Source organism: Oncorhynchus mykiss, chromosome 21 (genome assembly GCF_057628025.1).
Source record: "Oncorhynchus mykiss isolate SJ-2025 chromosome 21, ASM5762802v1, whole genome shotgun sequence".
Taxonomy (NCBI): domain Eukaryota; kingdom Metazoa; phylum Chordata; class Actinopteri; order Salmoniformes; family Salmonidae; genus Oncorhynchus; species Oncorhynchus mykiss.
Genome location: NC_143042.1, coordinates 53,942,899 through 53,958,269, shown reverse-complemented (window position 1 = coordinate 53,958,269; position 15,371 = coordinate 53,942,899). Strand labels below are relative to the sequence as shown.

At 43.8% G+C, this 15,371-nt stretch overlaps 1 protein-coding gene and 10 non-coding genes across 11 annotated transcripts in view; 1 reads left to right on the top strand and 10 right to left on the bottom strand.

The window, feature by feature from the left end:
* LOC110516899 (uncharacterized) overlaps positions 1-15,371 on the top strand; it is a 134,597-nt gene that overhangs the window by 93,585 nt on the left and 25,641 nt on the right. The window lies entirely within an intron of this gene.
* trnay-gua (transfer RNA tyrosine (anticodon GUA)) lies at positions 170-256 on the bottom strand. The gene is given in 2 exon segments: positions 170-205; positions 220-256. It is a non-coding gene; the product is annotated as a tRNA-Tyr (tRNA).
* On the bottom strand, positions 848-934 carry trnay-gua (transfer RNA tyrosine (anticodon GUA)). Its single transcript is given in 2 exon segments — positions 848-883; positions 898-934. It is a non-coding gene; the product is annotated as a tRNA-Tyr (tRNA).
* trnay-gua (transfer RNA tyrosine (anticodon GUA)) lies at positions 4,238-4,324 on the bottom strand. Its single transcript is given in 2 exon segments — positions 4,238-4,273; positions 4,288-4,324. It is a non-coding gene; the product is annotated as a tRNA-Tyr (tRNA).
* On the bottom strand, positions 7,625-7,711 carry trnay-gua (transfer RNA tyrosine (anticodon GUA)). The gene is given in 2 exon segments: positions 7,625-7,660; positions 7,675-7,711. It is a non-coding gene; the product is annotated as a tRNA-Tyr (tRNA).
* On the bottom strand, positions 8,981-9,067 carry trnay-gua (transfer RNA tyrosine (anticodon GUA)). Its single transcript is given in 2 exon segments — positions 8,981-9,016; positions 9,031-9,067. It is a non-coding gene; the product is annotated as a tRNA-Tyr (tRNA).
* Positions 9,657-9,743, bottom strand: trnay-gua (transfer RNA tyrosine (anticodon GUA)). Its single transcript is given in 2 exon segments — positions 9,657-9,692; positions 9,707-9,743. It is a non-coding gene; the product is annotated as a tRNA-Tyr (tRNA).
* trnay-gua (transfer RNA tyrosine (anticodon GUA)) lies at positions 11,013-11,099 on the bottom strand. Its single transcript is given in 2 exon segments — positions 11,013-11,048; positions 11,063-11,099. It is a non-coding gene; the product is annotated as a tRNA-Tyr (tRNA).
* Positions 11,690-11,776, bottom strand: trnay-gua (transfer RNA tyrosine (anticodon GUA)). The gene is given in 2 exon segments: positions 11,690-11,725; positions 11,740-11,776. It is a non-coding gene; the product is annotated as a tRNA-Tyr (tRNA).
* On the bottom strand, positions 12,362-12,448 carry trnay-gua (transfer RNA tyrosine (anticodon GUA)). The gene is given in 2 exon segments: positions 12,362-12,397; positions 12,412-12,448. It is a non-coding gene; the product is annotated as a tRNA-Tyr (tRNA).
* trnay-gua (transfer RNA tyrosine (anticodon GUA)) lies at positions 13,718-13,804 on the bottom strand. Its single transcript is given in 2 exon segments — positions 13,718-13,753; positions 13,768-13,804. It is a non-coding gene; the product is annotated as a tRNA-Tyr (tRNA).

Below are 15,371 nucleotides of genomic sequence, written 5' to 3'. Positions count from 1 at the left end.
GACCTAAGGACTGTTGCAATCTCGAGAACTCTCTGCTGCTCTACCAACATTCCTATCAAAGGTCAACAAGTGAAGATTTCTTCTCTCAGGGAAAGATATTTTTTTGTCAAGCACATGTCATGGTACACTGCTGTCAAAAAGTTGGCGTAAGCCACAAGAAAAAGTACAATCCTTCGAGCCGGATTTGAACCAGCGACCTAAGGATTACAGCAATTTCACCTACAGTCCTCCGCTCTACCAACTGAGCTATCGAAGGTTAAAATATTTAGTCAAACGCCATCACCTAGATGGTCAGAGGTTTGGCAGCAGCATATGTTCCCTTTAAGAAATTAATCTGCTGAGTTTGGTGGTTTCTTGGAGCTGCTAAGGATTGCCCCCAGGTCTTCGTACGTTCAACTAATGCTCTATTCCTCTGAGCTACATCCCCTTAGATTGCAAGTAGTTGCATTTGGGAATAGATAAAAAGTGAGCCGAGGAATAAAATCGCTGTTTAGCCCCCTAGCTTGCAAAATGTATTTTTCAATCTCCCTGTTGGTCTAGTGGTTAGGATTCGGTTCTTTTACCACCGCTGCCTGGGTTTGATTCCCGCTCAGGGAATGACTTGCTTTTGGGGCAACACTAGGCATAAGTCAAAAACTTGGCACAACTGCAGAAAAAGTTATACTCTTCTGAATCAGCGACCTAAGGACTGTTGAAATCTCGAGAACTCTCTGCTGCTCTACCAACATTCCTATCAAAGGTCAACAAGTGAAGATTTCTTCTCTCAGGGAAAGATATTTTTTTGTCAAGCACATGTCATGGTTCACTGCTGTCAAAAAGTTGGCGTAAGCCACAAGAAAAAGTATAATCCTTCGAGCCGGATTTGAACCAGCGACCTAAGGATTACAGCAATTTCACCTACAGTCCTCCGCTCTACCAACTGAGCTATCGAAGGATAAAAAATGTAGTCAAACGCCATCACCTAGATGGTCAGAGGTTTGGCAGAAGCATATGTTCCCTTTAAGAAATTAATCTGCTGAGTTTGGTGGTTTCTTGGAGCTGCTAAGGATTGCCCCCAGGTCTTCGTACGTTCAACTAATGCTCTAGTCCTCTGAGCTACATCCCCTTAGATTGCAAGTAGTTGCATTTGGGAATAGACAAAAAGTGAGCCGAGGAATAAAATAGCTGTTTAGCCCCCTAGCTTGCAAAAAGTATTTTTCTCTCTCCCTGTTGGTCTAGTGGTTAGGATTCGGTTCTTTTACCACCAAGGCCTGGGTTTGATTCCCGCTCAGGGAATGACTTGCTTTTGGGTAAGCACTAGGCATAAGTCAAAAACTTGGCACAACTGCAGAAAAAGTTATACTCTTCTGAGTCAGCGACCTAAGGACTGTTGCAATCTCGAGAACTCTCTGCTGCTCTACCAACATTCCTATCAAAGGTCAACAAGTGAAGATTTCTTCTCTCAGGGAAAGATATCTTTTTGTCAAGCGCATGTCATGGTTCACTGCTGTCAAAAAGTTGGCGTAAGCCACAAGAAAAAGTACAATCCTCCGAGCAGGATTTGAACCAGCGACCTAAGGATTACAGCAATTTCACCTACAGTCCTCCGCTCTACCAACTGAGCTATCGAAGGATAACAAATGTAGTCAAACGCCATCACCTAGATGGTCAGAGGTTTGGCAGAAGCATATGTTCCCTTTAAGAAATTAATCTGCTGAGTTTGGTGGTTTCTTGGAGCTGCTGAGGTTTGCCCCCAGGTCTTCGTACGTTCAACTAATGCTCTATTCCTCTGAGCTACATCCCCTTAGATTGCAAGTAGTTGCATTTGGGAATAGACAAAAAGTGAGCCGAGGAATAAAATCGCTGTTTAGCCCCCTAGCTTGCGAAATGTATTTTTCTCTCTCCCTGTTGGTCTAGTGGTAAAGATTCGGTTCTTTTACCACCGCGGCCTGGGTTTGATTCCAGCTCAGGGAATGACTTGCTTTTGGGGAAACACTAGGCATAAGTCAAAAACTTGGCACAACTGCAGAAAAAGTTATACTCTTCTGAATCAGCGACCTAAGGACTGTTGAAATCTCGAGAACTCTCTGCTGCTCTACCAACATTCCTATCAAAGGTCAACAAGTGAAGATTTCTTCTCTCAGGGAAAGATATTTTTTTGTCAAGCACATGTCATGGTTCACTGCTGTCAAAAAGTTGGCGTAAGCCACAAGAAAAAGTATAATCCTTCGAGCCGGATTTGAACCAGCTACCTAAGGATTACAGCAATTTCACCTACAGTCCTCCGCTCTACCAACTGAGCTATCGAAGGATAAAAAATGTAGTCAAACGCCATCACCTAGATGGTCAGAGGTTTGGCAGAAGCATATGTTCCCTTTAAGAAATTAATCTGCTGAGTTTGGTGGTTTCTTGGAGCTGCTAAGGATTGCCCCCAGGTCTTCGTACGTTCAACTAATGCTCTAGTCCTCTGAGCTACATCCCCTTAGATTGCAAGTAGTTGCATTTGGGAATAGATAAAAAGTGAGCCGAGGAATAAAATCGCTGTTTAGCCCCCTAGCTTGCGAAATGTATTTTTCTCTCTCCCTGTTGGTCTAGTGGTAAGGATTCGGTTCTTTTACCACCGCGGCCTGGGTTTGATTCCCGCTCAGGGAATGACTTGCTTTTGGGGAAACACTAGGCATAAGTCAAAAACTTGGCACAACTGCAGAAAAAGTTATACTCTTCTGAATCAGCGACCTAAGGACTGTTGCAATCTCGAGAACTCTCTGCTGCTCTACCAACATTCCTATCAAAGGTCAACAAGTGAAGATTTCTTCTCTCAGGGAAAGATATTTTTTTGTCAAGCACATGTCATGGTACACTGCTGTCAAAAAGTTGGCGTAAGCCACAAGAAAAAGTACAATCCTTCGAGCCAGATTTGAACCAGCGACCTAAGGATTACAGCAATTTCACCTACAGTCCTCCGCTCTACCAACTGAGCTATCGAAGGATAAAAAATGTAGTCAAACGCCATCACCTAGATGGTCAGAGGTTTGGCAGAAGCATATGTTCCCTTTAAGAAATTAATCTGCTGAGTTTGGTGGTTTCTTGGAGCTGCTAAGGATTGCCCCCAGGTCTTCGTACGTTCAACTAATGCTCTAGTCCTCTGAGCTACATCCCCTTAGATTGCAAGTAGTTGCATTTGGGAATAGACAAAAAGTGAGCCGAGGAATAAAATAGCTGTTTAGCCCCCTAGCTTGCAAAAAGTATTTTTCTCTCTCCCTGTTGGTCTAGTGGTTAGGATTCGGTTCTTTTACCACCAAGGCCTGGGTTTGATTCCCGCTCAGGGAATGACTTGCTTTTGGGTAAGCACTAGGCATAAGTCAAAAACTTGGCACAACTGCAGAAAAAGTTATACTCTTCTGAGTCAGCGACCTAAGGACTGTTGCAATCTCGAGAACTCTCTGCTGCTCTACCAACATTCCTATCAAAGGTCAACAAGTGAAGATTTCTTCTCTCAGGGAAAGATATCTTTTTGTCAAGCGCATGTCATGGTTCACTGCTGTCAAAAAGTTGGCGTAAGCCACAAGAAAAAGTACAATCCTCCGAGCAGGATTTGAACCAGCGACCTAAGGATTACAGCAATTTCACCTACAGTCCTCCGCTCTACCAACTGAGCTATCGAAGGATAACAAATGTAGTCAAACGCCATCACCTAGATGGTCAGAGGTTTGGCAGAAGCATATGTTCCCTTTAAGAAATTAATCTGCTGAGTTTGGTGGTTTCTTGGAGCTGCTGAGGTTTGCCCCCAGGTCTTCGTACGTTCAACTAATGCTCTATTCCTCTGAGCTACATCCCCTTAGATTGCAAGTAGTTGCATTTGGGAATAGACAAAAAGTGAGCCGAGGAATAAAATCGCTGTTTAGCCCCCTAGCTTGCGAAATGTATTTTTCTCTCTCCCTGTTGGTCTAGTGGTAAAGATTCGGTTCTTTTACCACCGCGGCCTGGGTTTGATTCCAGCTCAGGGAATGACTTGCTTTTGGGGAAACACTAGGCATAAGTCAAAAACTTGGCACAACTGCAGAAAAAGTTATACTCTTCTGAATCAGCGACCTAAGGACTGTTGCAATCTCGAGAACTCTCTGCTGCTCTACCAACATTCCTATCAAAGGTCAACAAGTGAAGATTTCTTCTCTCAGGGAAAGATATTTTTTTGTCAAGCACATGTCATGGTACACTGCTGTCAAAAAGTTGGCGTAAGCCACAAGAAAAAGTACAATCCTTCGAGCCGGATTTGAACCAGCGACCTAAGGATTACAGCAATTTCACCTACAGTCCTCCGCTCTACCAACTGAGCTATCGAAGGATAAAAATGTAGTCAAACGCCATCACCTAGATGGTCAGAGGTTTGGCAGAAGCATATGTTCCCTTTAAGAAATTAATCTGCTGAGTTTGGTGGTTTCTTGGAGCTGCTAAGGATTGCCCCCAGGTCTTCGTACGTTCAACTAATGCTCTAGTCCTCTGAGCTACATCCCCTTAGATTGCAAGTAGTTGCATTTGGGAATAGACAAAAAGTGAGCCGAGGAATAAAATCGCTGTTTAGCCCCCTAGCTTGCGAAATGTATTTTTCACTCTCCCTGTTGGTCTAGTGGTAAGGATTCGGTTCTTTTACCACCGCGGCCTGGGTTTGATTCCCGCTCAGGGAATGACTTGCTTTTGGGTAAGCACTAGGCATAAGTCAAAAACTTGGCACAACTGCAGAAAAAGTTATACTCTTCTGAATCAGCGACCTAAGGACTGTTGCAATCTCGAGAACTCTCTGCTGCTCTACCAACATTCCTATCAAAGGTCAACAAGTGAAGATTTCTTCTCTCAGGGAAAGATATCTTTTTGTCAAGCGCATGTCATGGTTCACTGCTGTCAAAAAGTTGGCGTAAGCCACAAGAAAAAGTACAATCCTCCGAGCAGGATTTGAACCAGCGACCTAAGGATTACAGCAATTTCACCTACAGTCCTCCGCTCTACCAACTGAGCTATCGAAGGATAAAAAATGTAGTCAAACGCCATCACCTAGATGGTCAGAGGTTTGGCAGAAGCATATGTTCCCTTTAAGAAATTAATCTGCTGAGTTTGGTGGTTTCTTGGAGCTGCTGAGGTTTGCCCCCAGGTCTTCGTACGTTCAACTAATGCTCTATTCCTCTGAGCTACATCCCCTTAGATTGCAAGTAGTTGCATTTGGGAATAGACAAAAAGTGAGCCGAGGAATAAAATCGCTGTTTAGCCCCCTAGCTTGCGAAATGTATTTTTCTCTCTCCCTGTTGGTCTAGTGGTAAAGATTCGGTTCTTTTACCACCGCGGCCTGGGTTTGATTCCAGCTCAGGGAATGACTTGCTTTTGGGGAAACACTAGGCATAAGTCAAAAACTTGGCACAACTGCAGAAAAAGTTATACTCTTCTGAATCAGCGACCTAAGGACTGTTGCAATCTCGAGAACTCTCTGCTGCTCTACCAACATTCCTATCAAAGGTCAACAAGTGAAGATTTCTTCTCTCAGGGAAAGATATTTTTTTGTCAAGCACATGTCATGGTACACTGCTGTCAAAAAGTTGGCGTAAACCACAAGAAAAAGTACAATCCTTCGAGCCGGATTTGAACCAGCGACCTAAGGATTACAGCAATTTCACCTACAGTCCTCCGCTCTACCAAATGAGCTATCGAATGATAAAAAATGTAGTCAAACGCCATCACCTAGATGGTCAGAGGTTTGGCAGAAGCATATGTTCCCTTTAAGAAATTAATCTGCTGAGTTTGGTGGTTTCTTGGAGCTGCTAAGGATTGCCCCCAGGTCTTCGTACGTTCAACTAATGCTCTAGTCCTCTGAGCTACATCCCCTTAGATTGCAAGTAGTTGCATTTGGGAATAGACAAAAAGTGAGCCGAGGAATAAAATCGCTGTTTAGCCCCCTAGCTTGCGAAATGTATTTTTCTCTCTCCCTGTTGGTCTAGTGGTAAGGATTCGGTTCTTTTACCACCGCGGCCTGGGTTTGATTCCCGCTCAGGGAATGACTTGCTTTTGGGAAACACTAGGCATAAGTCAAAAACTTGGCACAACTGCAGAAAAAGTTATACTCTTCTGAATCAGCGACCTAAGGACTGTTGCAATCTCGAGAACTCTCTGCTGCTCTACCAACATTCCTATCAAAGGTCAACAAGTGAAGATTTCTTCTCTCAGGGAAAGATATCTTTTTGTCAAGCGCATGTCATGGTTCACTGCTGTCAAAAAGTTGGCGTAAGCCACAAGAAAAAGTACAATCCTCCGAGCAGGATTTGAACCAGCGACCTAAGGATTACAGCAATTTCACCTACAGTCCTCCGCTCTACCAACTGAGCTATCGAAGGATAAAAAATGTAGTCAAACGCCATCACCTAGATGGTCAGAGGTTTGGCAGAAGCATATGTTCCCTTTAAGAAATTAATCTGCTGAGTTTGGTGGTTTCTTGGAGCTGCTGAGGTTTGCCCCCAGGTCTTCGTACGTTCAACTAATGCTCTATTCCTCTGAGCTACATCCCCTTAGATTGCAAGTAGTTGCATTTGGGAATAGACAAAAAGTGAGCCGAGGAATAAAATCGCTGTTTAGCCCCCTAGCTTGCGAAATGTATTTTTCTCTCTCCCTGTTGGTCTAGTGGTAAAGATTCGGTTCTTTTACCACCGCGGCCTGGGTTTGATTCCAGCTCAGGGAATGACTTGCTTTTGGGGAAACACTAGGCATAAGTCAAAAACTTGGCACAACTGCAGAAAAAGTTATACTCTTCTGAATCAGCGACCTAAGGACTGTTGCAATCTCGAGAACTCTCTGCTGCTCTACCAACATTCCTATCAAAGGTCAACAAGTGAAGATTTCTTCTCTCAGGGAAAGATATTTTTTTGTCAAGCACATGTCATGGTACACTGCTGTCAAAAAGTTGGCGTAAACCACAAGAAAAAGTACAATCCTTCGAGCCGGATTTGAACCAGCGACCTAAGGATTACAGCAATTTCACCTACAGTCCTCCGCTCTACCAAATGAGCTATCGAAGGATAAAAAATGTAGTCAAACGCCATCACCTAGATGGTCAGAGGTTTGGCAGAAGCATATGTTCCCTTTAAGAAATTAATCTGCTGAGTTTGGTGGTTTCTTGGAGCTGCTAAGGATTGCCCCCAGGTCTTCGTACGTTCAACTAATGCTCTAGTCCTCTGAGCTACATCCCCTTAGATTGCAAGTAGTTGCATTTGGGAATAGACAAAAAGTGAGCCGAGGAATAAAATCGCTGTTTAGCCCCCTAGCTTGCGAAATGTATTTTTCTCTCTCCCTGTTGGTCTAGTGGTAAGGATTCGGTTCTTTTACCACCGCGGCCTGGGTTTGATTCCCGCTCAGGGAATGACTTGCTTTTGGGAAACACTAGGCATAAGTCAAAAACTTGGCACAACTGCAGAAAAAGTTATACTCTTCTGAATCAGCGACCTAAGGACTGTTGCAATCTCGAGAACTCTCTGCTGCTCTACCAACATTCCTATCAAAGGTCAACAAGTGAAGATTTCTTCTCTCAGGGAAAGATATTTTTTTGTCAAGCACATGTCATGGTACACTGCTGTCAAAAAGTTGGCGTAAGCCACAAGAAAAAGTACAATCCTTCGAGCCGGATTTGAACCAGCGACCTAAGGATTACAGCAATTTCACCTACAGTCCTCCGCTCTACCAACTGAGCTATCGAAGGATAAAAAATGTAGTCAAACGCCATCACCTAGATGGTCAGAGGTTTGGCAGAAGCATATGTTCCCTTTAAGAAATTAATCTGCTGAGTTTGGTGGTTTCTTGGAGCTGCTAAGGATTGCCCCCAGGTCTTCGTACGTTCAACTAATGCTCTAGTCCTCTGAGCTACATCCCCTTAGATTGCAAGTAGTTGCATTTGGGAATAGACAAAAAGTGAGCCGAGGAATAAAATAGCTGTTTAGCCCCCTAGCTTGCAAAAAGTATTTTTCTCTCTCCCTGTTGGTCTAGTGGTTAGGATTCGGTTCTTTTACCACCAAGGCCTGGGTTTGATTCCCGCTCAGGGAATGACTTGCTTTTGGGTAAGCACTAGGCATAAGTCAAAAACTTGGCACAACTGCAGAAAAAGTTATACTCTTCTGAGTCAGCGACCTAAGGACTGTTGCAATCTCGAGAACTCTCTGCTGCTCTACCAACATTCCTATCAAAGGTCAACAAGTGAAGATTTCTTCTCTCAGGGAAAGATATCTTTTTGTCAAGCGCATGTCATGGTTCACTGCTGTCAAAAAGTTGGCGTAAGCCACAAGAAAAAGTACAATCCTCCGAGCAGGATTTGAACCAGCGACCTAAGGATTACAGCAATTTCACCTACAGTCCTCCGCTCTACCAACTGAGCTATCGAAGGATAACAAATGTAGTCAAACGCCATCACCTAGATGGTCAGAGGTTTGGCAGAAGCATATGTTCCCTTTAAGAAATTAATCTGCTGAGTTTGGTGGTTTCTTGGAGCTGCTGAGGTTTGCCCCCAGGTCTTCGTACGTTCAACTAATGCTCTATTCCTCTGAGCTACATCCCCTTAGATTGCAAGTAGTTGCATTTGGGAATAGACAAAAAGTGAGCCGAGGAATAAAATCGCTGTTTAGCCCCCTAGCTTGCGAAATGTATTTTTCTCTCTCCCTGTTGGTCTAGTGGTAAAGATTCGGTTCTTTTACCACCGCGGCCTGGGTTTGATTCCAGCTCAGGGAATGACTTGCTTTTGGGGAAACACTAGGCATAAGTCAAAAACTTGGCACAACTGCAGAAAAAGTTATACTCTTCTGAATCAGCGACCTAAGGACTGTTGCAATCTCGAGAACTCTCTGCTGCTCTACCAACATTCCTATCAAAGGTCAACAAGTGAAGATTTCTTCTCTCAGGGAAAGATATTTTTTTGTCAAGCACATGTCATGGTACACTGCTGTCAAAAAGTTGGCGTAAGCCACAAGAAAAAGTACAATCCTTCGAGCCGGATTTGAACCAGCGACCTAAGGATTACAGCAATTTCACCTACAGTCCTCCGCTCTACCAACTGAGCTATCGAAGGATAAATATGTAGTCAAACGCCATCACCTAGATGGTCAGAGGTTTGGCAGAAGCATATGTTCCCTTTAAGAAATTAATCTGCTGAGTTTGGTGGTTTCTTGGAGCTGCTAAGGATTGCCCCCAGGTCTTCGTACGTTCAACTAATGCTCTAGTCCTCTGAGCTACATCCCCTTAGATTGCAAGTAGTTGCATTTGGGAATAGACAAAAAGTGAGCCGAGGAATAAAATCGCTGTTTAGCCCCCTAGCTTGCGAAATGTATTTTTCTCTCTCCCTGTTGGTCTAGTGGTAAGGATTCGGTTCTTTTACCACCGCGGCCTGGGTTTGATTCCCGCTCAGGGAATGACTTGCTTTTGGGAAACACTAGGCATAAGTCAAAAACTTGGCACAACTGCAGAAAAAGTTATACTCTTCTGAATCAGCGACCTAAGGACTGTTGCAATCTCGAGAACTCTCTGCTGCTCTACCAACATTCCTATCAAAGGTCAACAAGTGAAGATTTCTTCTCTCAGGGAAAGATATTTTTTTGTCAAGCACATGTCATGGTACACTGCTGTCAAAAAGTTGGCGTAAGCCACAAGAAAAAGTACAATCCTTCGAGCCGGATTTGAACCAGCGACCTAAGGATTACAGCAATTTCACCTACAGTCCTCCGCTCTACCAACTGAGCTATCGAAGGATAAAAAATGTAGTCAAACGCCATCACCTAGATGGTCAGAGGTTTGGCAGAAGCATATGTTCCCTTTAAGAAATTAATCTGCTGAGTTTGGTGGTTTCTTGGAGCTGCTAAGGATTGCCCCCAGGTCTTCGTACGTTCAACTAATGCTCTAGTCCTCTGAGCTACATCCCCTTAGATTGCAAGTAGTTGCATTTGGGAATAGACAAAAAGTGAGCCGAGGAATAAAATAGCTGTTTAGCCCCCTAGCTTGCAAAAAGTATTTTTCTCTCTCCCTGTTGGTCTAGTGGTTAGGATTCGGTTCTTTTACCACCAAGGCCTGGGTTTGATTCCCGCTCAGGGAATGACTTGCTTTTGGGTAAGCACTAGGCATAAGTCAAAAACTTGGCACAACTGCAGAAAAAGTTATACTCTTCTGAGTCAGCGACCTAAGGACTGTTGCAATCTCGAGAACTCTCTGCTGCTCTACCAACATTCCTATCAAAGGTCAACAAGTGAAGATTTCTTCTCTCAGGGAAAGATATCTTTTTGTCAAGCGCATGTCATGGTTCACTGCTGTCAAAAAGTTGGCGTAAGCCACAAGAAAAAGTACAATCCTCCGAGCAGGATTTGAACCAGCGACCTAAGGATTACAGCAATTTCACCTACAGTCCTCCGCTCTACCAACTGAGCTATCGAAGGATAACAAATGTAGTCAAACGCCATCACCTAGATGGTCAGAGGTTTGGCAGAAGCATATGTTCCCTTTAAGAAATTAATCTGCTGAGTTTGGTGGTTTCTTGGAGCTGCTGAGGTTTGCCCCCAGGTCTTCGTACGTTCAACTAATGCTCTATTCCTCTGAGCTACATCCCCTTAGATTGCAAGTAGTTGCATTTGGGAATAGACAAAAAGTGAGCCGAGGAATAAAATCGCTGTTTAGCCCCCTAGCTTGCGAAATGTATTTTTCTCTCTCCCTGTTGGTCTAGTGGTAAAGATTCGGTTCTTTTACCACCGCGGCCTGGGTTTGATTCCAGCTCAGGGAATGACTTGCTTTTGGGGAAACACTAGGCATAAGTCAAAAACTTGGCACAACTGCAGAAAAAGTTATACTCTTCTGAATCAGCGACCTAAGGACTGTTGCAATCTCGAGAACTCTCTGCTGCTCTACCAACATTCCTATCAAAGGTCAACAAGTGAAGATTTCTTCTCTCAGGGAAAGATATTTTTTTGTCAAGCACATGTCATGGTACACTGCTGTCAAAAAGTTGGCGTAAGCCACAAGAAAAAGTACAATCCTTCGAGCCGGATTTGAACCAGCGACCTAAGGATTACAGCAATTTCACCTACAGTCCTCCGCTCTACCAACTGAGCTATCGAAGGATAAAAATGTAGTCAAACGCCATCACCTAGATGGTCAGAGGTTTGGCAGAAGCATATGTTCCCTTTAAGAAATTAATCTGCTGAGTTTGGTGGTTTCTTGGAGCTGCTAAGGATTGCCCCCAGGTCTTCGTACGTTCAACTAATGCTCTAGTCCTCTGAGCTACATCCCCTTAGATTGCAAGTAGTTGCATTTGGGAATAGACAAAAAGTGAGCCGAGGAATAAAATCGCTGTTTAGCCCCCTAGCTTGCGAAATGTATTTTTCACTCTCCCTGTTGGTCTAGTGGTAAGGATTCGGTTCTTTTACCACCGCGGCCTGGGTTTGATTCCCGCTCAGGGAATGACTTGCTTTTGGGGAAACACTAGGCATAAGTCAAAAACTTGGCACAACTGCAGAAAAAGTTATACTCTTCTGAATCAGCGACCTAAGGACTGTTGCAATCTCGAGAACTCTCTGCTGCTCTACCAACATTCCTATCAAAGGTCAACAAGTGAAGATTTCTTCTCTCAGGGAAAGATATTTTTTTCTCAAGCACATGTCATGGTACACTGCTGTCAAAAAGTTGGCGTAAGCCACAAGAAAAAGTACAATCCTTCGAGCCGGATTTGAACCAGCGACCTAAGGATTACAGCAATTTCACCTACAGTCCTCCGCTCTACCAACTGAGCTATCGAAGGATAAAAAATGCAGTCAAACGCCATCACCTAGATGGTCAGAGGTTTGGCAGAAGCATATGTTCCCTTTAAGAAATTAATCTGCTGAGTTTGGTGGTTTCTTGGAGCTGCTAAGGATTGCCCCCAGGTCTTCGTACGTTCAACTAATGCTCTAGTCCTCTGAGCTACATCCCCTTAGATTGCAAGTAGTTGCATTTGGGAATAGACAAAAAGTGAGCCAAGGAATAAAATAGCTGTTTAGCCCCCTAGCTTGCAAAAAGTATTTTTCTCTCTCCCTGTTGGTCTAGTGGTTAGGATTCGGTTCTTTTACCACCAAGGCCTGGGTTTGATTCCCGCTCAGGGAATGACTTGCTTTTGGGTAAGCACTAGGCATAAGTCAAAAACTTGGCACAACTGCAGAAAAAGTTATACTCTTCTGAGTCAGCGACCTAAGGACTGTTGCAATCTCGAGAACTCTCTGCTGCTCTACCAACATTCCTATCAAAGGTCAACAAGTGAAGATTTCTTCTCTCAGGGAAAGATATTTTTTTGTCAAGCACATGTCATGGTACACTGCTGTCAAAAAGTTGGCGTAAGCCACAAGTACAATCCTTCGAGCCGGATTTGAACCAGCGACCTAAGGATTACAGCAATTTCACCTACAGTCCTCCGCTCTACCAACTGAGCTATCGAAGGATAAAAAATGTAGTCAAACGCCATCACCTAGATGGTCAGAGGTTTGGCAGAAGCATATGTTCCCTTTAAGAAATTAATCTGCTGAGTTTGGTGGTTTCTTGGAGCTGCTAAGGATTGCCCCCAGGTCTTCGTACGTTCAACTAATGCTCTAGTCCTCTGAGCTACATCCCCTTAGATTGCAAGTAGTTGCATTTGGGAATAGATAAAAAGTGAGCCGAGGAATAAAATCGCTGTTTAGCCCCCTAGCTTGCAAAATGTATTTTTCAATCTCCCTGTTGGTCTAGTGGTTAGGATTCGGTTCTTTTACCACCGCTGCCTGGGTTTGATTCCCGCTCAGGGAATGACTTGCTTTTGGGGCAACACTAGGCATAAGTCAAAAACTTGGCACAACTGCAGAAAAAGTTATACTCTTCTGAATCAGCGACCTAAGGACTGTTGAAATCTCGAGAACTCTCTGCTGCTCTACCAACATTCCTATCAAAGGTCAACAAGTGAAGATTTCTTCTCTCAGGGAAAGATATTTTTTTGTCAAGCACATGTCATGGTTCACTGCTGTCAAAAAGTTGGCGTAAACCACAAGAAAAAGTATAATCCTTCGAGCCGGATTTGAACCAGCTACCTAAGGATTACAGCAATTTCACCTACAGTCCTCCGCTCTACCAACTGAGCTATCGAAGGATAAAAAATGTAGTCAAACGCCATCACCTAGATGGTCAGAGGTTTGGCAGAAGCATATGTTCCCTTTAAGAAATTAATCTGCTGAGTTTGGTGGTTTCTTGGAGCTGCTAAGGATTGCCCCCAGGTCTTCGTACGTTCAACTAATGCTCTAGTCCTCTGAGCTACATCCCCTTAGATTGCAAGTAGTTGCATTTGGGAATAGACAAAAAGTGAGCCGAGGAATAAAATCGCTGTTTAGCCCCCTAGCTTGCGAAATGTATTTTTCTCTCTCCCTGTTGGTCTAGTGGTAAGGATTCGGTTCTTTTACCACCGCGGCCTGGGTTTGATTCCCGCTCAGGGAATGACTTGCTTTTGGGGAAACACTAGGCATAAGTCAAAAACTTGGCACAACTGCAGAAAAAGTTATACTCTTCTGAATCAGCGACCTAAGGACTGTTGCAATCTCGAGAACTCTCTGCTGCTCTACCAACATTCCTATCAAAGGTCAACAAGTGAAGATTTCTTCTCTCAGGGAAAGATATTTTTTTGTCAAGCACATGTCATGGTACACTGCTGTCAAAAAGTTGGCGTAAGCCACAAGAAAAAGTACAATCCTTCGAGCCGGATTTGAACCAGCGACCTAAGGATTACAGCAATTTCACCTACAGTCCTCCGCTCTACCAACTGAGCTATCGAAGGATAAAAAATGTAGTCAAACGCCATCACCTAGATGGTCAGAGGTTTGGCAGAAGCATATGCTCCCTTTAAGAAATTAATCTGCTGAGTTTGGTGGTTTCTTGGAGCTGCTAAGGATTGCCCCCAGGTCTTCGTACGTTCAACTAATGCTCTAGTCCTCTGAGCTACATCCCCTTAGATTGCAAGTAGTTGCATTTGGGAATAGACAAAAAGTGAGCCGAGGAATAAAATAGCTGTTTAGCCCCCTAGCTTGCAAAAAGTATTTTTCTCTCTCCCTGTTGGTCTAGTGGTTAGGATTCGGTTCTTTTACCACCAAGGCCTGGGTTTGATTCCCGCTCAGGGAATGACTTGCTTTTGGGTAAGCACTAGGCATAAGTCAAAAACTTGGCACAACTGCAGAAAAAGTTATACTCTTCTGAGTCAGCGACCTAAGGACTGTTGCAATCTCGAGAACTCTCTGCTGCTCTACCAACATTCCTATCAAAGGTCAACAAGTGAAGATTTCTTCTCTCAGGGAAAGATATCTTTTTGTCAAGCGCATGTCATGGTTCACTGCTGTCAAAAAGTTGGCGTAAGCCACAAGAAAAAGTACAATCCTCCGAGCAGGATTTGAACCAGCGACCTAAGGATTACAGCAATTTCACCTACAGTCCTCCGCTCTACCAACTGAGCTATCGAAGGATAACAAATGTAGTCAAACGCCATCACCTAGATGGTCAGAGGTTTGGCAGAAGCATATGTTCCCTTTAAGAAATTAATCTGCTGAGTTTGGTGGTTTCTTGGAGCTGCTGAGGTTTGCCCCCAGGTCTTCGTACGTTCAACTAATGCTCTATTCCTCTGAGCTACATCCCCTTAGATTGCAAGTAGTTGCATTTGGGAATAGACAAAAAGTGAGCCGAGGAATAAAATCGCTGTTTAGCCCCCTAGCTTGCGAAATGTATTTTTCTCTCTCCCTGTTGGTCTAGTGGTAAAGATTCGGTTCTTTTACCACCGCGGCCTGGGTTTGATTCCAGCTCAGGGAATGACTTGCTTTTGGGGAAACACTAGGCATAAGTCAAAAACTTGGCACAACTGCAGAAAAAGTTATACTCTTCTGAATCAGCGACCTAAGGACTGTTGCAATCTCGAGAACTCTCTGCTGCTCTACCAACATTCCTATCAAAGGTCAACAAGTGAAGATTTCTTCTCTCAGGGAAAGATATTTTTTTGTCAAGCACATGTCATGGTACACTGCTGTCAAAAAGTTGGCGTAAGCCACAAGAAAAAGTACAATCCTTCGAGTCGGATTTGAACCAGCGACCTAAGGATTACAGCAATTTCACCTACAGTCCTCCGCTCTACCAACTGAGCTATCGAAGGATAAAAAATGTAGTCAAACGCCATCACCTAGATGGTCAGAGGTTTGGCAGAAGCATATGTTCCCTTTAAGAAATTAATCTGCTGAGTTTGGTGGTTTCTTGGAGCTGCTAAGGATTGCCCCCAGGTCTTCGTACGTTCAACTAATGCTCTAGTCCTCTGAGCTACATCCCCTTAGATTGCAAGTAGTTGCATTTGGGAATAGACAAAAAGT